The sequence below is a fragment of the Xyrauchen texanus genome, chromosome 12, assembly GCF_025860055.1.
Source record: "Xyrauchen texanus isolate HMW12.3.18 chromosome 12, RBS_HiC_50CHRs, whole genome shotgun sequence".
In the NCBI taxonomy this organism is placed as follows: domain Eukaryota; kingdom Metazoa; phylum Chordata; class Actinopteri; order Cypriniformes; family Catostomidae; genus Xyrauchen; species Xyrauchen texanus.
In genome coordinates, this window is record NC_068287.1 from 29,755,252 (window position 1) to 29,780,339 (window position 25,088).

Here is a 25,088-nt window from a genome sequence, read left to right on the forward strand (position 1 = left end):
TGTGCGGCAGAAACCCCCAGTCAGCCCACACACCAGGCTTTCCCGGTCAGTATTGGTCGATGAAAATCCATCCCTTGTATTCTCCCTTTCACTTTTCTCTCCCTTCACATCATTGGACGTTTGGTTTTCATAGTCACTATCTGAGAACGGAGGCTGTTTTTTAAGTTCCTAAAGCGGAAAAAGAAAAAAAAGCTCAATTTTTATACACTTACTCGGCATTATCTTAGTCAATAAATTGCTTTAATACTAGGGTTGTAAATCAGCAGGGATCTGGCAACACTGTATTGATGTCTGGGTCATGATATGATATGATACAATTGCAATTCTTTGTTTAGTGTATAGTTATTCAAAACCATGATTTATTGCGATATTTTCTTATTTGTTTCTCTTTCATCTGCACTGGACTTCTGTACTTTATCTTCTCGGCTTGTTCTGAGTTTGAATTTTGGTTGAATAGAAATAATCAAGTGTTTGTTGACCATACTGCTGTATGTTTAGTTTTCATGTTCACATCAACCATTAGAGCGAGGAAAAAATGTGATCTCATTGATTTCAACCGTGGCATGATTGTTGGTGCCAGGCAGGCTGGTTTGAGTATTTCTGTTACTGCTGCTCTTCTGTGATTTTTATGCACAACAATGGTGCCAAAAACTAAAAACATCTAGTGACCATCAATTCTGCTGACGGAAACACCTTGTTGATGAGAGAGGTCAGCTGAGAATTGCCAGACTGGTTCGAGCTGACAGAAAGGCTACGGTAACTCAGGTAACCACTTTACTGAGGCAGATGGGCTACAACAGCAGAAGACCACGTTGGGCACTTTATTAGGACCATAGTGTTCCTAATAAAGTGCTCAATGAGTGTATATTTCACTCTGTCTCTTTCTCTCTTTTTTCTCACATTCATCTTTCTGAGTAAGTGCTGGATTGTAAACTGCGCTGTGTGGGATTTACAGCTGGTTAAAGTGGGACAATTAAGTTTAAAATGGAGCTTTATGGATTAATTAGTAACGTGAATGTTAGGTAGTTATGCTTGTTCATATAAAACCTAAGGAGGTACCTCACTGTCAGCTGCCAACATAGACTGCTGCCTTCTATGGCAGCATCATTACCATCATGGAACAAGTAACCGATTTGGAATGCTTTACATGTCTGTATGCCACATAAATAGTGTTCCTCACGGGAGACTCGACTCACAATTGACTTCAATACAGTTTGGCATTAGCATGTTGCTAAGCAAACAGTCAGCACGATACTCTAGTAAATATAAAAATACACAGCACACACAAATATTTCGATTAATTGCTTCTCACTCCAGTAACTATAACTAGCTACAGTAGATGTCTTTACTCTTTCTTCCTTATTTTTTCATTTTCCCTTTTGCCCTTTATAAGATGAATGACAGCAGAAAAAACATCAAGCTCATTGACCAATGATGACAGATTACTGCATGAAATATGTATATTTCTTTTACTTATTTTACCATGATTTTTCCTTCCGAACAATTTCCATTTAGTGTGAAAGATTACAGTAGGATTATTAAAGATAACTGGAAGCATTCTTCTCCAGTCATCCTCCCTCTTCGTCTCCACCCATACACTCGGCTCTTTAGATAACTGAAGCTGTCCTTATTTCATTTTCAAAAATGAAAATGCTGTCATTATTTACTCACCCTCATGTTGTTCCAAACCCATATGACATTTTTCATGCTTGGAATATAAAAGGTGATCTTAGGAAAATATTAGGAACTGACAGCCTCAGTCACCAGCCTCAGTCTTTTTTTTCTTTTTTTCTTACCATGAAAGTGGTTACTGAGACTGAACATTCAGCCTAACTCTTTGCCTAATCTTTTGTTATTATATGAGTTTGAAATGACACAAGAGCGAGTAAATGATGACAAAATTACAACTATCCCTTTAAGACACTGTTACTATGCAGCCCTTCTATCTCACAGTGAGTTAATGGTCAAAAAGCAAAACACATCCTATCACTGCTCACTTCCACCCTTGTTGCTTCTAATGATGTCAAGCACCTGGAATGACCAAGCATATTCATGTAATCACTCATCCATTGCTGTGAGACCCCTCTGCAACCACTGTCCTATCATAGAGCACTCAAATAAAGCTGGACATGCAGAAGAGCCTGCCCACATATGGCTCCCATCTAACAATGATGTCATCTCTTCAGCTCAAGAGAAAATCAATGCCATTGCCCACACAGTTAAAGACGGTTGAGGGTTGGTATGTGTATGTATTTGATGTATTTGTGAGTGTGTGTGTGTAGGGGGTGTCAATCAGTTCAGTTCAGCATGGTGGAGGAGTAGGCCAAATTTTTTCTTTTTGAGAAGGAAAGCTTGGCTATTCCATCAGACTCCACCCTATCTCATCTTTTTTTCACTGGTCTGCTGCAGGTGAATGTAATAATTTCAAAAGTTTACAAGCAGCCTCATGAGCCATGCATTATGAGCCTTCATGTTTCCATAGTTACAGTTTAGGCCTATCATCTATATCAAGCAGATATCTAGCCTGGTGAAAGCTTAGTGATAGGCTGCAAAAAATTGTTTAAACCAGCCTAAGGTGGTTTGCTGGTCTTAACTGGTTTAAGGTGGTCTTGCTGGTCTTCCAGCCTAGACAAGCTGGAACTAAAAAGATTATTCACTCCAAAATTAAATGTAATGTTGTTCCAAACTTGGTTTACTTTCTTTAATGGAAGTTAGGAAGCCTCAGTCACCATTCACTTTCATTGCATCTTTTTACAATTGAAAGTGAATGGAGACTGAACCTTGCCTTCTTTTGTGGTCCATGGAAGAAAGAATGTCATACGGGTTTGGAACGACATGAGAGTTAATGATGATAAAACTTTTCCCTTTAAGCTGACAGGTGCCCAAAACCAGCCTAAAACTGTCAAAATAAACCTGGCTTACCTACTTGGCTAGGCTGGAAGACTAGCCATTTGTAAATCATGATAATTTTCCATCCTCGTTCTAACCCTCTGTCAGAAATGCTCAGTTTTGGTGCTGCTTCTCCTTTAAGACTTGACAATAAATGCCCACTGTTATGATTGGCTCTCAGCTCTTGACTGACCTGCTCTCTCTACTTGCCATCTCACTACTCACTGCTACTGGGCGGGCTATGAAAATGATAAGTAAAGTAGGCATAGATGTGTTGTTGTGGAGGTGGCCACATGCAAATATGGAGGAAATAGAGAACGAGTCCTTTTGGCAGCTTGGTGCCAAAAGCTCTTTATTGCAGTGAGAAGGAAGATTTGAGTTCTGAAAATTACAGAATGTTTTTATAGTACAATGACCTCTTATATGTCAAAAGATCAAGGAAAATGTGATGCCTCATGTCATAACCCCTTATGCCGTCTCAAACTTGTATGACTTTCTGTTTTCTGCTGAACACAATGGAAGATATTTTGATGGAGATATGACGTGAATTTTTCCATACAATGCAATGAAAGAGCATGTGTACAGTACATGCAAAAAAGCACATGGAAGTGTTGAACAACAGCCATAATAGGTGTATTCATTTTAATAATCACCAGTTATTAATCTCAATAATCCTGCTTGTAAGGTGTGTGCTGTAGTGCATCACCAGGAGAACTCTGTTGACACCCTCCACAGCTGGTGCCTGCTGTGTGTATGTTTGTTGACATGTGCCCTGGCATTAATAATAATGCTGAAATGGTGTATGTGTGGTGTGTGTTAAGGGCAGTACTGCAACAAACATTTCCAATCCTGGACTGGTGGGATTATATGTTCCTTGCATGCTCTTCCTGAAATTTCAATTTATTTAAAGTTTTGAAACAGGGCATGAAATGGCTTTAGAATGTTTAGACAGTGATTTGCAGTGCTAACACAAATTCAGCACCCCCCCCCTTTTTTTTTTTTGAGGATCAAAGATCCCTGGGCATTAGCTTTGATGCTCAGCTGAAAGAGATCTGCACCCCACAGTCATTTCTCTATCACTTTCACTGTGGTGTTCTCTATCTCTCATAAACACACATCATCTCTCTGTAAGGTTGCCCATCCCCTCTTTTCCTGGCAGATGTCCTTTCTCTGCCAAACTTTATCTGAAAGGGATAGTTCACCCAAAAAGAAAAATTCTGCCATAATTTACTCTCACCCTCATGTTATTTCAAACCCTTATGATTTCCTTTCTTCCATGGAACACAAAAAGAAGCATATTGCTACCCCCCTGTCACTATTTACTTTCATTTTCCATACAGTGAAATTAAATGGTGACCGAGGCTGTCACTCTAATATCTCCTTTTGTGTGCCACGGAAGAGAAACAAAAGTCATTTGGAATGACATGAGGTTAAGTAAATGATTACAGAATTAAAATTTTTAGGTCAACTATGCTTTCCTTTCCTTTCTCATCTGTTATGCACTTTTCAAAATTTCAGATATGTCACTTATATTAGTCTTCTCTCCTAAATTCTTTCCAACCCCACCCTCCCCTCGTGTCTCCACCTACCCTCCTCAGTGACATTGTGTGAAGTGTGTGAATTGCTGATGTCCTATCTCAACCAAAGCTCATAAATTCCTAAAATGTGTGCCTTTTTGTACCGCTGTGCACCAGCTACAGAAAGCGTAACTCAGGGTCTGCAGTCAGAGTATCTGACCTAGCCAAAATTCACATCAAAGCTACAGCGATGATCCTTTACTCTTTCCCTCAACTGAAGAGCTAATCTGAGACTCCAGACCAGTTACCAGGAACCAGGTCATCAGAACTGACAGTTCAAGTAAACAGAGTGCGAAAGCAACGGAGATAGGACAGAGATAGTGAGAGAAATGGATGGAAAAATGTTTGGGAGAAGAGTGGGTGTCATTCACAAAAGATCTCCAAGTTGAGAATCAGTGTGTTTTTTAGTCAACTTGGTCTGATAGAATCACGCTATTTGATCATTAATTTTTGCAAAATTATTTTTATGTGGCTCGTATCAATGCAGTTTCATGGTGAAATAAACACTAAAAAATTTTTTTCACTTTCACACAAATCACTAGTAAAACGGCATTTTACCAGTTCATAAACACTTATTTTTCACCCTGTTCCTCACACAATCTTATAACACCAAAACACCTTTACTATAGCACATGACTTGTAAATATATTTTACATGTTTGCATTACATAACCAACTACATTTACAAGGTTTTTCAAGTGTGATCAAACTGCACAGTAGCTCAACTGATCAAGCATTGCACTTGCGATGCAAAGGAAGGTCCAGAAGACCATGTGAGTCGATATGTAAGCCAAAAGTGTCATAGAAGTACCACAAAAGGATGTGGTTGCTTCAGCAATTGCATTTATTTTATGTCCATTTGCTTTCATGACAGTTTTGGTTAGGTTTAGGGTAGGGCGGTAAGTTTTCTTGATTTAAAACTCAACAACGCATTAACCTTAAAACGTCTTCTGTCTGGGAGAAAATGTTACTCTCTTTTAGCGCCACTCAGTAGACATTTCACCTTAGAACTGCTGCAACACGTGTAACAAAAATAATTTAGCAAAAAGGTTTCCACAGTCACGTTTTCATGAGATCAGACTGTTTTTAGTGAATATCTGCTTTAAAACCATATATGCTATAGTGTACGTCTAAATTTGATTAAATAAAGGTTAAAATGTACAGTCTTTCTCTTCCGGGAACAAATTGACCAAGATATAGATGCCTCATCTTGAAAACTAAAGACTATTGGCCATAGGCATAAATATTGGTAGGGATGATATGGACATTCAGATATCAACTTTCAGAAAATAGGAAATGTTCCAACCTACATTTGGGCAATTTTACAAAACAAAAAATACTTGAACTTTATATTAAAAAACATTTTTTTTTAACAACTATTAAAGGTGCTTAGTATAATTATTAATGTGTAATTATTGTCCTACTTTTTCTGAAGCAGTGCACAAATGGTTTTGTCATGTGGCACCTGTTTCAAGATTGTAGGATTGAAAAAAAAAATGATATTCTTGAGAATACACAGGCATATTACCATTGGTATTTTATGTCCTATTTTTTAAATGATTAGATTTAAACAGGCACTCTTTTTGTTTACAATATTTTCCTATCTAAAGCCCTATTCGGACTGGATTAATTCTCTAAATTACATTTGAGTTACAATTATTATCACCCGACATCTGAGATTTAATATACTGATTCGGAATGATGTTATAATATAATAAATATAATTAAAAAATAACGTAACCGAGCAGAGAAATTAAGATGAGTATCTTATCAGACGCTGATATTACAGTGGCCATTCTTAGCAGTTAGCACCGATTTGGCTCTGCTTGTTGATTTTATTTTCGTATTTTTGGTCGAATCGCAAAAAATCTACATCCAAATTGAAAGTAACACAGCAGGCAGAAGATTGCCGTGCACAGCGCATATAAGTACGATCTTAATAGTAGGTCATGTAGGTCAAAATACATGAGCAGAAGTGTTGTGAAAATATTCAGAATGTACGTATGTGAAACGAATTTCCCTAACCTCCTCAGGGAAAACTAGTGTTCTGAGTTTTGCATGCAGTCCAATGGGACACCACACCTTGATGATTGTGTAAATCTTCTTGAAAAATATATTTATTTACTTTATAAATTCTTTAAAAAAAGGCTAACATTTACATGGTGAGGCAGAGAAATAAGAGAAATAATTATTTGAGCCAATAATGGAAAATTCAAAGTAGAATATACTGGCTGTAGCATTGTTATCGGAGAAGCCAGTATTTCAAGTTAGCATGCTTCCTAATTCTCTATATTACCTTTATTGCATTTTCTTAATACCAATATCTTTGAATGTTTTCCTTGCTATGTCCCTACCAACATTCAAACCAAATCTGCAGCCTTGCTATTGGCTATTTAAAAGAAAGAGATTCAATATGTCCCATCCCAGTTTCCTGTCTGAATAGGAAATATGTCAACACAGGAAAGAAATCTACATTAGCCAAGACATTTCATGGGGTCTTAAAAAGTGTGTTCAGCTTTTGTTCAGATGGAGCGTATCACTACCTTCTTGTCAATCCTTCCAAGTCCACTTGTCCCTCTCCTTTCCTCCCAAAAATATATAGAACATGGAAGAGGGGAACTGTGAAAATCTCACACTTCAGATGTCGCTCTGTCAATTTATCGCACATGGTGTCGCTAGTAGGACAACAGTTGTTCTTATCCTAGTTTCCAGGCAAACTTTTTTTGGGTCATCCTCAATTCATTTTTCACCTTTAAGAAAAGAGCAGGGAGAACGGAACAGAGCTCAGAATGAGTGATACAGACACATTAAACACAAGACCACAGACCCAGACATGTGAGGCTGAATGAAAGGTGAAGGAAAGTTAAGGAAAGAAAGTATAAAGGGTGCAGTGGACACAGAGTATTTTCATGGTTCCTCACCAAGCTATGGGAGAGAAAATACATAATGAAAAGGAGGTTAAGGGTGATGGGGTAAAACTTCAATGGAAAGAATGAATGAGGACATGGGGAGAGAGGAAAGGAGAGGAATGGGGCATACAGCCAATGGGGACTGGAAGGCGTTCTAAAAACAGCTGGTCAAAGATCTGCATGTGCTGTTCTTTTTATCGCCTCGCTCTTTTCTTCTTTCGGTATCTATATCAGGATGCAGAACACTGTGTTTAAGTTGCCAAAAAGGTTTTTAATCACACATACATTACACAAGTCCTGCTTTATCACATATCTGAATGTTGAGTGTGTTAAAAGAGTAATGTGTCCAGTCCTAGTCCAGTGATTACCAGTGAGGTAGTATCTGTCACCATTCACTTAATTGTATTTTGTTTTTGTCTCCATACAATGTAAGTGAATGGTGACTGGCTGTCATTCTGCCTAACATTTCCTTTTAGGGGCTATGGAAGAAACCTAGTCATAAGGATTTGGAACAACATTATTATGTGTTAATGGTGACATAATTCCATTTTTTTGGGTGAACTATCCCTTGATGTAAGTTCCAATGTACTAGGAAACATTTACATTTTGCAATATTAATCTAAAAATTACAGAAATTATGACTTGATAAGAGCAGAATATTAGTGCTACTTGGTGAGTCTGTTTTTACCCACAGTATCACTTGTTGTTTTTTGATTATATGTGACTTTAACAATATTAATGATAATTACACATTTCTGGTGTGTTGCTGATATATTTGAGCTTTACTGATAGTAAACAGGGGTATATAAGACAAAAAACGGTTGGGAAACATTGGTATAGTCATTTATTTGTTTAGCTTTAGATATGTAGTTAAGGATATGATCAATAATTGCTTAAAATGGTATGAATAAAATATAGCAAAAGAATAGTGTTTAAGCTTAGGTTTTAGGATTTGCTATTGTGTGAATGAAATGTCACATTATAGACTCTTTGCTGTTGCCATGACACCCAGTGTGCATCTTGTTTTCTGTCAACTGTGAATGGGAATAAACATACGCAGCACCTTCTTTGCGGTGTAAATGTGGTTATATACAGAAAAATAATTTGTGAAGAAGACCAGAACAATCACAATTCCAATGCTTAACATTCTCTCAATGTAAGTAAATAGGAGATCCTCTTCAATTTAAAGAATAAAGTTTACAAAAAACTAAAATAGATAGACCTTCACACATAAGGCTGACATTATCTACAAAACAAAATCTGAATGGAGTCTGTAGTAAGGGTTAGGTTTTAGAAGAAACCCTAACCAGAATGATTGAGGAATATCAATACAGTGCTGCCTTGCAAGCACTGTAATAAATCTTTGAACATAGTCTCATAATACAGTCTCTTCTTATTCTGTTAAAACATGTTTAACATTACCTGTGATGCAGATGTGAGGTATTTCCAGTCAAGAGAAAACACACATACACATGCATAACTCTGAAGCCGCATGGTTCACAGGGGGTGTGTTCACACATCCCTTGCACCACGTGTGTACTAGTGTGTGTTCAGGCTCACTGTGGTTTATGCTTTGTAAAACACACAGAGTGACTATGGCTAGGCTGCTCTCATTAACACAGCCACTGGCCAGCCAAGAACCCTCACCGACCTGGTGCTAATTTGATTTAGCTCACAGCGGCCATTTCCCTACCACTGAGATACATCTGATCAAACCTGCTCCTCAATCCTTACATCACACCAACAACACAAAAAACATGCCATATAAATTTTTCTAATACATGTACGTTAATAAAAATGGCCTAATAGTACACACAGAACTCTTAAAACATATGATTGTCTTTTGAGCTCCCACAAACAAAAGTGTACCAAAATGTACCATGGTAAACCCATGTATTTTTGGACATGTACTACAGTAGTGCAATGGTGTGTGTGTGTGTATATATATATATATATATATATATATATATATATATATATATATATATATATATATATATATTTTTTTTAAGTATCGTGAAAATACCATTGTACATGAATATGGTAATCATTAAAAAATATGGTAATACAGTAGCCTCAAAAAGATAAATGTCTGAATGAGATATCAAAAAGCTGCATCTGTAAACAAACCATGCCAGACCTTTTATCAGAATTAGCTTCACTTTTCTTTTTTTAAATTTGCAATTACTTTAACAGAGCTGGTGAATGTATAAAAAGGTTCTATGTTTGACAACCAACAAAAGTAAAAGAAAATTCCAGGTGACTTTTTACACCCAGGTGTAAATAAAACCTTGTTTGTTTGTATGTATGTATTTATGGTTGTATTATCTTTGCACTGGAAGCTTCTGTCACCATGACAAATTCTTTGTGTGTGTGTAAGCATACTTGGCAATAAAGTTCATTGTGATTCTGATTCTAATTAAATACTAACAGTATAGGGGCATCACTGCAGCGTATATATTGGGTTTATTTAGAGTATCATAGACACATTACACCAGCCCCTACTCCTTAACCTGACCCTAACTTTCCTTTACAAAAATGGCTAACCATGATTTTACTACCTTTACTAGTCTCACCGGCGTTATGCTCCTTGCCTCTGAAGGAACACATTTGCGATTCAGTTTGTCGTAAATTTCTATGTTTCCAATAGACTAGGTGCAAATAGCCATGCTGTGTGGCAGGTTTTATTTACACCTGGGTGCAAAAAGTCACCTGGAGCTCATTCAGGTAACCAGAATTAGCCAACTCAACATCCATTTTAAAGGATTTCTGGGCTTTAAGCTGTCTCCATCTTCCAAAGGCATCTCCAGTATTTATCCTTGTTTTACTACGCCTCTGGTCATGGGGGTTTTTAGATGGATGGCGAGGCTTTTTTGTTCGGGTGGAATCTGTTATCTCTGATCCAGTTCGTTTGCTGGCTTCCATGGCAGCATCACGCAGTGTTGTTTGCCTGCAAACTTGTTCAAATCTGGCAACTCAGCGGTGTCAAATTACTATTGGTGAGTGAATAGTGGGCAGAATCACACAGGCCAAAACATAAACAGAAATTCCGGCCCGGAATGGAAAATTCAAAGTAGAATAAACTGGCTGTGGCATTGTTATCGGAGAAGCCAGAATTTCAGGTTAGCATGCTTCCTAATTCTCTAATGACATATGGTCATTTTATGATTTAGTACAGTACAAATATTACATATAGCACCTTTAATAACATGAGCTGCTGGAACAGTTCCCATTCAGCACTGGACGCCTTTTGACCCTCTACGGCTCTTACAAATACTGATATACATCATCATAGTGAAAGTTAACTTGCAGGCACCTACGGAGCCCCATAAATTTCCATTTAAATCAGCCATCTTTGGATCACACAGACAACTTTACTCCTATGAAAATCAGTTGGATTATGTAATAGCTTTACCGTATCACAAATCAATCGTTGTTGCCTATATCTTAGTGGACCTTAGTAAGGGTGGGAATCAGTAGGGATCTGGCAATATGATATTATTAATTGTATAAATAGATATTGCAATCTTTTACTTGTTTCTCTGTCATCTAGACCCCCTCCCTAGACAACAGCCCTGGCGAAGGGTATCAAAAAACGGGAGGCATCCAAACGAGAAAGCAAATTACATTTTGACATCGAAATGTTATCACACACAACTCAAAAAGCTCAAACCCACGTTAATGGGGTCAATAGACTATCAGATTAGAATTTTACACTCTCTGCATATTCTGCCCCACTCAGTCTATCAGATCAGTTTGATGTGATGTTATGTATAAGCATGCATTTCTTAACCCCTTGTGTGTGTGTGCGTGTGTATGTATGTGTATGTGTGTGTGTGTGTTTGTGTGTGTATAACCATCTGTGATTCAGTGCGCTGGCTCCAGGTATTACTTGTAGTGCCCTGTGGTGCATGTTGTCAGCAGGGAGGGTTTCACTGCTAACCAGGTGCTGGATTGAGGAGGTGGATCAGTAACATCTGTTCTTATGCCTTCTGTGTAATTTTCTCTGTCTCTCTGATAGAATAGCTTGTTTACAGTTTTTCACGTTTACACTGCAGCACATTTATAGTGGAGTGTTTTTAACATTGAAACCTTTTAAATAGCATGACTGCGTATGTCATTATAGTACATATTTGACCATAATCCAACCCTCCAGTGTGGGGTATGCAGTTATGTGTGCAGATGTATTAATTATGTGTGTGTGGATTCAGTCTAGACCACAAGGAGTTTCAATGTAAATCTCCATGTAAACACACTAAAAGATAAATACATTAATGGTAGGCCAATGCACTTGCCAATTTTATAGCAGTGGTTCACAATTGGTCGTCGCAACCCAAATATGGGTCACAGGTCTGTTCTGTCAGGGTAGTAGTAACCAGGTGAAAAACAATACTAAATGCAAATAATTAAATTAGAGCTGTCAAAATTAATGCATGAACACATGCGATTAATTTAAAATACTTAACGGGTTACATTTTCTTAATTTACTGTTTTGACATTAGATTCTGGCATTTTATTCAGCTCTGTGTAAGTTGTATACACTGGTTGGCGTAGGGCGGAACCTTTGCGATGTGTCCGCCTGGAGACATTACACTGATGCACACACCACAACACACACATACACAACAGCGATTCTGTGTCAGTGATCAAGTGATGGAGAAAGGACCTCTTAATGCAATTTGTTGTACAAAACAAGCCCAGATGGGACTTGTGACATAAATATTTTGCAGCCTCTGTAAGGTGCAATTTAATTGTCAAGCCTTATCTATCACAGAAATGCAGAAAGATTCGTTGTCTGCAAGCGCTTTTCATGTGGAGTTCTAAGTGGCACTTGACAATGGAATTCATGCTCTGACACGATCGTGAATGTGGCTGCACGATTGTTGTCTAGCAGAAAGTCACAGTCTGCCAGCTGATTAATATTGTGGAGGATGAGCGTTTAAGAGATTTGATGTGCATTGCAATAAATGCTCAACCTATGGAGAGACTAGTTCTTCCTATGAAGAGACTAGTCATCCTCAACCTTAGACTTTAGGAAACATTTAATGTTACTTGAATTAGTTATATTTTTGTGAATTCCTCTGGCAGGCTTTGTTTGGAAAATTTTAATAAACCATTATTGTTACATATTGTTTTGTTTTCTTTCCTAAGAAGGAACTAAATGCATTTTGACAGAAAAAAGTATAAATAGATTCAAATTTCAGCACTATCAAAATCTGTGATTTATCGCAATCAATTATGAAAAATTATGAGATTAATTGCGACAACTGACAGCACTAACTTAAATGCAACTAACAATATATGTCTGCATAGTTGGGATAGCAAAATAAATAGGCTTATTTAATAAATGGATAGCTTTCAAATGACAGATTAATATGTGTATAAATGCCATGCAGTTTGAATGCACAACCTTTTACATAAGCAATACAATTTAAAAGTTCAATTTTGTAATTGTAAAATTTCAAAATGTCAGTTTGTCAGGAGCATCTAAACCTTTTCTATTGGAGGCCAGAGGCAGAAAAATAAAAGGTGTTGCAGGCAACATTGCTAGATGTTATTAGGTTGCCTCTATTGCATTATCTTTATATTGTATGCTTAATATTATGCTAGTTATAATCACTTAAAGGGGTCATGACATGGTTTTTTGTATTGTATTATTATGTTTCCTTAGGTGCAATTATAGTATTAATATTTTTTTTTTAAGAAAAACTTTTAAAATCTAGTGATTTATGACCTTTTCCCACCCTGTTTCTCATCCTCTGATTCAAACAGTCTGTTTTGGGGGCATTTTCCATTTAAGACTTCAGTGTTAACGCCCACTGTTATGATTGGCTAACGTCAGTGCCTATGTATCAATTATTGACGCCCCCAGCCAGAACAATATGCAAGTAAACTAAGTAAAAACACTGTGATTATTCATAATGAATGAAATTGCGCTTTAAAAAGTAGTTTAAAGTTTAAAATAGATTACTTACAGTTTGCGTCGTCGTTGTTCCCAGAATAGTCGGCACGGACTTATCTTTGAGCAACAGTTTTCTGGCAAAGCCAGCATCATATTGAGATTTGTTCTCAAAACAGTCATCCTTAAAATGTACAGAACAAACGCTTAAGTTAACACTGCCGTGACTGGAACGTCCGCAAAAAATAAACTGCATCCATTTTTCCCTGACGTCTGGATCTTTCGGCAGCTTATTCAGAGGTTTTGTTTGACCACAGCCAGGAACAGCACATCTGTGTGGCATCGTAATTTTCCTGTGCACAAGTAGTCTCTGTCAGAGCTCGCTGTCCATCGACTGAACACTTGTGAGGCGCACGGCGATACGAAATGAGCGTAGTTATCTTGTGCTGGAGGCGGTCATATGCAAACGCTGTTACGTCACTTCTAACCGACACGTCACTTCTTACCATGAATCCAGAACGAGCTGTATTTTGAGCTTGATTAAATAAATGATTCGTTTAGAATGGGGAGGACGTCTTAAAATATTAAACTTGCAGGACGTTTTAATGATACAAAGACCTCTTATATACCAAAAGATCAAGGCAAATTTGGTTTCTCATGTCATGACCCCTTTAATAAAATGTTAATAAAGGATATGTCTCTCACCAAAAACACTTTTAATGGAACAGTGATGTGTCTTTACATTTTTTCTTTGTCAAAGGCCTATCACATTTTATATACAAAATACTATACTGAGTAAGAGCTTCTGTTACTTTCACATTTCTTTGGATTTTGTGCACAATGACAGGTCTACTCAGCTGTGTGATGCCTAGTATTGGGCCATTTTTAGAGAAGTAGTACACGGGCAAATTATCTAACCTGATACCAGTCCTACAACAATCCAGGCATGAAAATTGTTCAGGGGTAAAAAAGGTGAGAAGGATATGCTAGCAAAAAATCCAATCCAATCCAATCAACTTTATTTATATAGCAAATAAAAAAAAAACAACAAGGTTCCCAAAGTGCTGCACAAAGAATACATCGAAAATATAATAACACATAAAGCACATAAAATATGGGGGCCATTTTAATGTGTGGAGGCATGTCATTCCACAAAGCACACAGTGCAAGAGGGTTTTTATTTTTTACTTTTCGCCTGAACCAGACTCTCAAGGGCCCGCTTTCTCTGTTTAGCAGCATGTCTCAGCCTTGCCCTCTTCTCCTCTTCAGCTGCCTGTTTATTGAGAACCTGAGCACTACTGGATCCTTTGCAACTACAGTTGAGTGTTTTCAAGAAGACTCTGCTGCTGCTGGCATTTGTTAGTGATTCCTGCTAAATGGATGTTCTTGCAGAGTGTGCGATCCACCTCCCCATATTTGACATCATCTCGTCTGAAGAACTCGACTGCCGTATTCTCCCTGGACTGGAGGGTGTACTTGACGGTCTGAATGACTATTGAATGTTACGCATTATGGGTAAATATACTTTATGGCATTTGCCTAGTACCATAATAGTGCACATAAAAATCAGGCACGAGTACGTAATACGAGCGTGCAGAACCGTATCCGCGGGTGTAAAACCATCCTCACGAGGGAGCATTTCTGCTCCAGGCATGCACGTTTTATCCTGTTGTTGACATTATCCTACATTACATCCAGGTTGCTGCCACTCATCTACATAAATTAACAATTAGATTAGCTAACACTATTGGTTAATAACAGTGGGTTAAATAATGAAATTGGCAACATCACTGTATCTGACAGGACAGTTAACATTGTTTGCTAACTTACTTAACTCAGGCATGCTTTCTGACGTGCAATTAATTCGGCAGTGTGTCCAGTTGCCAGACTCGCGGTGTAGCAGACTTTGAAAAAAAACACCGCCCTACTCTGACTCAGATTGGCTGTCAGGTTTCGGCATTAGGAGTGATGATTGGTTAGGCAGAGCCTAAAGTTGTGAAGTTTATGGTAACTATGCAGATATAGCAGGTATCTACACAAATCACGTAGGTGACCCATTTTGGCTTTAAAATGGCGAATTTCGCCGAAAGGTGAGGAGTTGTCATGCCTGACAATCATTCTTTTGGTGTGACGCATCATCAGTGGAAATCTGGAGTTCTCCAAACTCCTGTTGAAGTCTGTCAATGGATGAAACTGGTGGAAACTGCAAAGAGAACAAGAATGCACTAGTGGAGACAATGCGATGTAAAATGTGGCAGTATGTGATAGTGACACTCAGTGTTCAAAATATGAATTTTATTTAATTTCCCAAATGCGGGCCGAATTCCATTAAATTTAAAACATCTGGCTGCATCTGAGCAGTCGGTTTGGACCACAGTTTGGACACCTATGCTGTACCTCAACAATAAAAAAGTTAAAGTTACAATTGTCAGTTCAATATACATTGTGTTTCAGAAGTCAAAGGCTGTACGTTCAAATTTTATGATATTTTGGCACAAATTAATCTGTCACTGGTTAAAAACTAGTCCAAAAAAGGTAGATGCCAACATGTTCTTTGTTACTTTTGAATGAAAAACTATTTTGGTTCTGTGTTGGGTCAACACATAATGTCCACTGTAATATCTGGGTCCTGAAGCAAAACCAGTGGAGAAACACACATTTATAGCAATATGTCCCTCACTGAAATAGGCACAGCATGCATACTGTTACTGATACAAATGTGCCAGTAAGTTCCAATCAATTCAACAGCTCAATTACATCATATGCTATAAAATAACCTGTGCTAGGAAGAGGACCACAACCAGTGAACCAGCAGCCTGTCTGAATAGTCCACCTCTAGTAGACAAGCACAAAGTAGTTATAGTACTATCACAATTGTAGAAATAGGAAAGAGGGTAGAATGACAGTTAGCATGAAACAGGGGGGTCTGCAGCCACAGCCTGGACAATTATTCTGTTTGGTCAGTTACTATAAAGCTTACTTTACTGTGAGGGAAATAAAATACTATATTATCTTGTTTTATTATATTATTAACTGCATTGTTAATTTAATGGCTTTTAAACTTCCTCAGTGCAAGCCGTTGTCATCCAGACCTCTGCTTAAGCGAACATGTACTGTCTGAGTGCATAGTTATGTGGTACATGTTACTGTTCTTAGCATTGGCAGGGATGGAATGAATGGATCAATCACAGTTGTTTGTGATTACAGTATAGGGCATTTTATGTAACCATCTTCTAGAGATTGCAGAGGTAGATATCCATTTGTATCACAATGACTTAATATACTTTATTGGCATGTGTCATGTGATTGTATCATTCACAGTGTGCTATGGAAGTTGGCGGTCACTGCTGGACTTGTTTGGCGGGCTTTGTTGGCCACGGTTCTGAAATAGCATGGCCTGATGGCTTCAACAAAGGCATATACCATCGATGAACAACCTTGGAACTCATGGTAAGTCTGTCTTTAAAGGTTTATAATTTATCATTGAAAATCAATTAATCGATGGAAAAATGAATGGGATTTTTACTTACGTTCCGTAAGCCTGTTGCGCTCTAGACAAAATTCTGAATAATGGTTAGTCTGTATGTGGTTTTCAATTACCAACAGTTTGTAATATGAAAGCTGTTTTGCAAGCCATGGTACAGAGCCCAAGACTACCTGTAGGAGGTGGTCTGAGTTTGGTTGCAATGGAACTGTGCCACTGTTCGCATTAGTGAGAAAGCAAACTGTACTCGGGTCTGCACTTGTTCAGGAAGCATGACAACATCAGAAGTTGCACAAAAACACATGCACCATGAGTATTAGGGAAACATAAGCAGCGCTGCAAATAGGCAAGGCAAGGCAAGTTTATTTATATAGCACATTTCATACACAATGGTAATTCAAAGTGCTTTACATAGAAGAGCTTAAAATAAGAATGAAAAAAAATAAGAATAATTGAAACAGTTTAGAATATAAAATCAAATAAAATACAGTACAAACAGTCGGACACAGTGGCACAGTGCTCATTCAGTAAATGCACAGTACTCATTCAGTAAATGCACAGCTAAACAGATGTGTTTTGAGTCTGGATTTGAATGTGACTACTGTAGAAGCACATCTGATCTCTTCTGGAAGCTGGTTCCAGCTGCGGCTGGCATAATAGCTAAAAGCAGACTCTCCTTGCATAGAGTGAACCCTTGTTATTTCTAGCTGATGTGATCCTAATGATCTGAGTGATCTGTTGGGTTTATATTCAGTGAGCATATCTGCAATATATTGAGGTCCTAGGCACATTGAGTGATTTATATACCAGTAATAATACTTTAAAATCAATCCTAAATGTAACTGGGAGCCAGTGTAAAGACCTGAGGACTGGTGTGATATTTTCTGGTTCTGCTCAGAATCCTGGCAGCAGCATTCTGTATGAGCTGCAACTGTCTTATGGTCTTTTTGGGAAGGCCAGTGAGGAGTCCATTACAATAATCCACCCTGCTGGTGATGAAAGCATGCACAAGTTTCTCTAGGTCTTGACTGGAAACAAAGCATCTAATTCTTGCAATATTTTTCAGATGATAGTATGCTGATTTAGTTATTGCTTTGACATGACTACTGAAACTGAGGTCTGACTCTAGAGACACACCAAGATTCCTGACTTGATTTTTAGTTGTTTGACCCCTAGCGTCAAGGTATGCATTCACCTTGAGAACTTCATCTTTGTTTCCAAACGCAATGACTTCAGTTTTGTCTTTGTTTAACTGAAGAAAGTTTTGGCACATCCAACTGTTTACTTCATCAATGCATTGACTCAGGGAGTCAATGGGGCTGTAATCGTTAGGTGATAGGGCTAAGTAGATCTGTGTGTCGTCTGCATAGCTGTGGTAAGCAATTTGGTTCTTTCTCATTAGTTGGCTCATTGGGAGCATATACAGGTTGAACAGGAGTGGCGCAAGAATTGAGCATTGAGGGACTCCGCATGTCATGGACGCCCACTCAGACTTATGGTCTCCTATACTCACATAATAACCTCTCCCTTCTAAGTATGACCTGAACCATTTTAGGACAATCCCAGAAAGCCCCACCCAGTTTTCCAGCCTGTCAATCAGTATGTTGTGATCGACAGTGTCAAATGCAGCACTGAGGTCGAGTAGTACCAGTACTGATAATTTGCCTATATCAGTATTTAAGCGAATATTGTTTATTATCTTTATGAGCGCTGTCTCTGTGCTGTGATGCGAAACCAGATTGAAAATTGTCAAAGTATCCATTCGAGTTCAAGAATTTGTTCAGCTGATTGAAGACAACTTTTTTAATGATCTTGCCTATGAAAGGAATATTTGAGATCGGTCTATAGTTGCTTAATATGGTCTTATCCAGATTGCTCTTTTTCAAGAGGGGCTTGACAACTGCAGTTTTCAGGGAGTTTGGAAATACATTGCTCGCAAACAGCTGTCTACTAAAAAAAGACAGTTTGCGAGCATCAGATATAGTCGCCTTCTCCCTAGACATGCATATCTGCTGAATTATGGCATGTGACGCACAGAGGTGCAAGTGTAGTTCACTTTGGTGTGCATAATCACACTTAACTAATAAAAAAACACACAAATATAGTAAACTGCATTGCGCTCTGCATCATGTGCATGTTTATGATAGAAAAAGCACCAAGGTTCGACAGAATCTGTAAGAAGGGCACCGGGAACAATCATAATCAACTTCGGACCACAGCGTTCTGCATCATGTGCACGTTTGTGATGGAAAAAGCACCAGGGTTCGACAGAATCTGAAAGAAGGGCACCGGGAACAATCACACTCTGCTTCGGACCGCAGTAAATGTGCCCAGTATGAAAACTACCTTTATAATTGGCTACATTCTTGATTCTTGAATGAAGGTAAATGTCATTTCCATGCTGGCTTAGTGCTGGTCTAGCAAGTAAATCAGCATGGTCTTTCTCATGAAGCTGACCATGAAGCTGGTTAAGCTAGTGAGGAGGCCTGGTTGGGACATCACCAAACCAGCATTCCATACTGGGGACCAGCATCCAAAACATAAAATATGCAGGTAACCAGCTATTCTAGTCTTTTCAACAGGGCTCTCCCTGACTATGTAAATTAAACAACTGACTGACATGATCTTGAAAGAACAAGAAAAATTAGCTCGATAACAAAACACCACAGCAAGCAAAATAACAGTTAGGGTAACTGTATCAGTTCTAGCGCCAATTTGAAATTATGTTGGTTTAGCCATAAGGAGAGCTTAAATCAAATGTCAGAACATGTACTACTACTGCCAATTCTTCCTCAGCAACACACACTCACTCATAAACACACTTCTCCAACCCTCCCCCTTTCTGCTGGATTGCCTTAGGCAGAATGATTAATTTGTTGCTATTGATTTCTCTTTCTGAGCCGAGAGAGCGACCAAGGGGGCACGTAGCGTCTGTGCATGTATGTGAGATAGGCAAAGAGGAACAGAGAGTGACTCGAGGATGGCAAGGACGTTAAAGACAGCAAGTATTTCTCAGAAAGAAGACAGTGCTGTGAGATTTACAGGTACGGTGAGACAAAAGTGACATTAAAGGAATAGTTCACCCAAAAGTGAAAATACTCTCATCCTTATGTTGTTCCAACCTGTGTGTCTTTCTTTTGTGGAACATATTTTAGGCACTGAAAGCCATTCACTTTCATTGCATCTTTTTCCAAACTAAAAGATGGCTAACATTGAGGCTTCCATTCTGCCTAACATCTATTTTTTGTGTTTAATGGAAGAAAGAAAGGGTTTGGAAAAATATGAGGGTGAGTAAATTATAGAATTTTCATTTTTGTGAGAACTATCCCTATAAAAAGTATATAGACAGAAAGAGGAAGAGAGAAAGACAGAGACAAAATGAGACAGTGAAAGACAGAGCTAGAGACAAATACAGGAAAACGTTAGTCATGATGGTAGATAGATGTGTATGAATGTGAAGACTGAACAGGAGGACAGAGAGTTGACAGAGAGTGGTTTGTGCAGTGAAAAGGACAAAATTGAAGTTGTTATTCACTCTCAAATCAAATCATATTAATAAATTAAAGCACTTAAATATGGGACTACATCAATAACATCAAACCTCACTGATTTGCTTAAGCTCTATTTGATTTGAATGTGAATGATGACTAATTTCGTTTGGTTAATCTCAAAAAGCTATTGTATCACTTAATAAAACTTGAAATATAGTGCAATGTAGAGTTGTATAGATTACTTTTACTGTGGTTTTGTGGTGTTTTTTTCCTTTTTATAGCTTGACTTTTTAAAAATTCACCCCTTTGTTCCACGGAAGAAAGAAATTAATACGGGTTTGGAGTGACAGTAGGGTAAATAATGACAGAATTATAAGTTTACCTCATTGTCAAATAGTTTTTTGTTGTTGGTGTTTTAAGCATGAACCACAGTTTGCTTGATTTAGGCTTAAAACAAGAAAAAACTGTTTACCAATGTTGTAGGAACAGTAAAATTAATTCACAATATAGTCTCGAAAACAATCTTGTGCAATTTTTCATCTAAAGTTAATTAGATTTTATTAAGGATGTTAAGATACTGGAAAACAAGACAACAATACTGATTTTATTTATTTATTTATTACAACAAAATTGTTCATTCATCCATGTCTGCGTTGTTTGCATAGGTTTTCATTGCTAAAAAATCAACCCAAATCTGCCATGCATATGCTGGATTCCAACACTTTGCATTTTCCTCACTATGATCAATATGCATGTTTCTTCCTTCATCTTGCCATCTCTCAATCTCTCTCTCTTTCTTCGTGGCTGTTTGCTTTTCTGCAGCCTTAATAGGCTGCTGCCATTAAAGGTGTTAATTCATTCTCACTCTATCTTACTCTCTCTCTCCCTCACTCTCTCTCTCTCTCCCTTTTCTCCTTGTGCTGTTGCTATGAGGCTGTGACTCGTGACGCTGTCCTCTCATCTGATTACTTCCTGATAGTGACACACAGAAGCTTGACATAGAATGTCTGCCATTGGTCCCCTCCAAACACAGAGACAATGCCTAAGTCACGCACAGACACACGCAACATCAAAAGCAGAGAAACGTGGCATTGACACCCATGAGGGCACATAGAAATGTGTTGTGCCAGGACTGCTGTGACCCTCAGAGCATGTTGTGTGTCTAATGCTGTTTAAGAATCAAGCGTTTGTTTTGCAGGTGTATGTTTATTAATAGGAAGAAAGTTTACTGGGTTTTACACATCTGTTTCAGCTTTATTGCCAAGTATGCTTACATACCTACAGCACTCGGCCTGCAGCCTTGTGCCTGTGGCCGAATCACAGCAGTGCTGATGTAGAGCCATATCGCACACTTGCAATAACACTCATGTTATATTGCTTAAATATATAATTTATATACGTGTGTTCAAATACAAATCTGTTATATACAGATAGTGCAAGGGAATGTAATGGCAGAAGAGGTAGATGTAACAGTTCGGAAAAGGAGGATGCAGGAACTGGAGTAACAAACAACAAAACTTTACAGAAAAATACTTTAACTTAAACAAAACATCAAACCGAAAACACAGCAACACAAACACACACACAGACTGGCCATGTCTCTCTCTCTCTCTCTCTCTATGGCAATTCCAGCTCTTCACTTATCTTCCTCCCGCTGATTAGGCAACTCAGTGCCGGGCGGGTATCCTCACGGCCCGTCCACATTCTCATCCTCGTCACACTCCTCCACCGCCCGATTCAGGCCGGGCGCCATCTGGACTGGCTCTTGAGAGCCCCAAAACACCTTTGAGAAAAGGCCAATGAGAATTGGCAATTGGAATTTTCATGCCACTCCCCCGGACATACAGGTATAAAAGAGAGCTGGAAGGCAGAGTTCATTCAGGTTTTGTGCTGAGGAGTTGAGACAAGGTCCCGGACATTCCAGCGGGTAGTACAGCTGTGTATTGCACATAATTATTGCTCAATGGGGCAATTTTAACTGTACATGAGATGGATGGCCTGAGGGAAAAAACTGTTCTTGTGACTGACGGTTCTGGTTCTCGGTGCTCTGTAGCGCCGGCCAGAAGGCAACAGTTCAAAAAGATAGTGGGCTGGGTAAGTGGGGTCCAGAGTGATTTTCCCAGCCCTTTGCCTCACTCTGGAAGTGTACAGTTCTGGAAGTGTACAGGGCAAGGGGCAACCAATAATCCGTTCAGCAGTCCGAACTGTCCTTTGTAGTCTTCTGATGTCCGATTTCATAGCTGAACCAAACCAGACAGTTATTGAAGTGCGGAGGACAGACTCAATGATTGCTGAGTAGAACTGTGTCAGCAGAGGATGTTGCAGGTTGAACTTCCTCAACTGGCGAAGGAAGCATAACCTTTGCTGTGCCTTTTTCCACAGTGGCGTCAATGTGGGTCTTCCACTTCAGGTCCTGTGAGATGGTAGAGCCCAGGAACCGGAATGACTCCACTGCTGCCAAAGTGCTGTTCAGTGCTGTTATTTGCTCAAAAGTGAATGGTTTATCATTAACTTTGTACATCGCCCTGGGTTATGCAATGTTTATATGACATTATAAACCTGCATCTTGGTGAAATCAATATCTCCAAGTTAGAAATCTAACTTAAGTGGCATTTCATTCTACTTTTCTAAGAAGGATGATGGAAACTCTGATTATCTGAGATGAATGGAATGCAGCATTGTTCTCAACATTTCACTACACACACAACTTTTTAGCCATTATTTATAGGGTAGTTGAGAGAGGCAGGAAAGTTGAGGATGGCTATGCCATGGCTCTGACATAATGACATGTAGTTTGGATATACTGTATGCCTTTCATATACTGTAGTTTGTACACTACTTTGTACATTCAACATTTGTTTTATTTATGAATCGATTTTCCAAGGGGGGTTTGATCAGATTTTCACGTTTAGGGACAATTAGTCCCCACACTATAGCGAAGTACATACATTGTTATATGATTGTGTGAATACATTTACACATACAAACACATATATGCAACACAAGCCACACTGAAGATGAGGGACTCCTTGTCCTGGAAAGTGATCTGAGAGATAAACCATGCTGCTCTTCATTAAAAATTCATATTGTTCCTTAATACTCCTTATTAAGAAAAAGACACAGGCAAACACAGTTGCCTATTTCAAGTTTGGAACTCAGCAGAGATCCGAGACGGGAATAGAGGGCACCAATGACACAGAAGACAGGAAGTTCATCTGCATCATTCTCCCTGACTTGAACCACATACTGTACATATCTATGGCCACATCTGCACAAAGAGTTGATAGCAGCAGTGTCTTTTGACATCTCTTATGCAACCAATTCCTAAGGTTATCTTCTGAACAGCACAATTACATCAGCTGTTTTGTGAAGCGATACTGCATGTATCTTGGCTTATACTGAACACTGCACTCTTTTTGAATGATTTGATGTCTGCAAATGTAAGACAGCAGGTACACATACTTCTTGCAATAAACCAAGCACATCCTCTAATTCAAAATTACTTCTAATCAGTGTTTTTCAGTGCTCTTCATAGTGCTGAGATCCTTATTTGGATATTTACATAAGAGCTGTGATTTACATTTTTGTGTATATTCATATTCCATTCTCTTGTGAGAAAATTCAGCAAAAAAGTAGAAATCAAACTAGAGACCTTTCATGAGATACTGATCCTATCAAGTAATTAATTTAAAGGTAATTAGTGGTTATAACTATTAATATTGCTCGTACTAAAGCTTATAGATTAGAACAAACAAATGAGTGTTATTACTTGTGATCAGACTAACAATTTCCACCTGACAGATGATAAAACAGGTAATAAATTGTTTTAAATTGAAAGATTGACTTGAGCCATATTTCGGAACCAGAATATCATACGATGTGTCCGAATATCCATAATTCCCTACTATATAGTACACCAAAATCAGTATGCCAATGGAGTAGTATGTCAGAATCCTCAATATTCATGAAGCAGTACAAGCAATACCCGGATGACCTACTATTTCTGGCAAAATTATGAAGTGAGGATTGACTGGACACATAACGATCCCATTATCACTTGCATGTTCAACAAAATCAGAGCCATTATTTCAGAGGTTGTTGTTTTTACGTCATATATTCAGGTCACGTATCAATACCCACGTCCCCAGATGAATTATGTCTGAAATACATTTGTAAGGGGGTTAAGATGGGCAAGGAGGAGGCGAGAACCGGCTTGATAATTTTATATTTAAAATTTTAAAACTTTTAATATTTTAATGAATAACTTAAAAGACACAAACACACATGACGGACATGTCCGTAAACTATCTCTCTCTCCTCGCACCACCATCTGTCATTGGCCTTTATCCCTCTCGGAGGCTTAATTAGCCTGATAAGGGACTGGGTGTGTATAATCACAACCCGGCCCCGCCTTCCGCCCTGCCACACCATTCCTACTACTCGCATACATAACATACTGTTTTCCCAGCCAAGAAGTGCATCCATCATCAAATATACTACATACTGTGACTACGCGGTTTTGGACGCAGGGATTGAGTTTTGGGGTTGGCTTGGCTAACCACCCAGCATTTCCCTAGCAACCACCAATTGCATAGCAACATTCTGGAAACTATCCACAACACTCTAGCATCGTGATGGAGTTTGCATGGTCAAGCATATAAATGTAAAACTCTAGTTTAAAACTCAAGATATTGTTTGATTTTAGGCTGATTAACACTGTACTTGTAAACACTGTTTCCCTGAGATAGCTCGTCTTCTCGGATTCTCCCAGATTAAGTTGACAGTGGCAGTCTCCTGACAGCAGTATGTTTAGCCAACAGCACCATTTGCTGTGACTGGA

The 25,088-nt window shown here is 38.5% G+C and overlaps 2 protein-coding genes across 2 annotated transcripts in view; one reads left to right on the forward strand and one right to left on the reverse strand.

Moving 5' to 3' along the window:
* Positions 1 to 25,088, reverse strand: part of cacng2a (calcium channel, voltage-dependent, gamma subunit 2a) — a 94,064-nt gene that overhangs the window by 44,444 nt on the left and 24,532 nt on the right. The window lies entirely within an intron of this gene.
* Positions 14,677 to 25,088, forward strand: part of LOC127652340 (uncharacterized) — a 116,379-nt gene continuing 105,967 nt past the window's right edge. The window contains exons 1-2 of the mRNA XM_052138455.1: positions 14,677 to 14,788; positions 16,595 to 16,723. The gene's annotated coding sequence lies outside the window, so the exon portion shown is untranslated. The remainder of the gene's footprint in view (positions 14,789 to 16,594; positions 16,724 to 25,088) is intronic.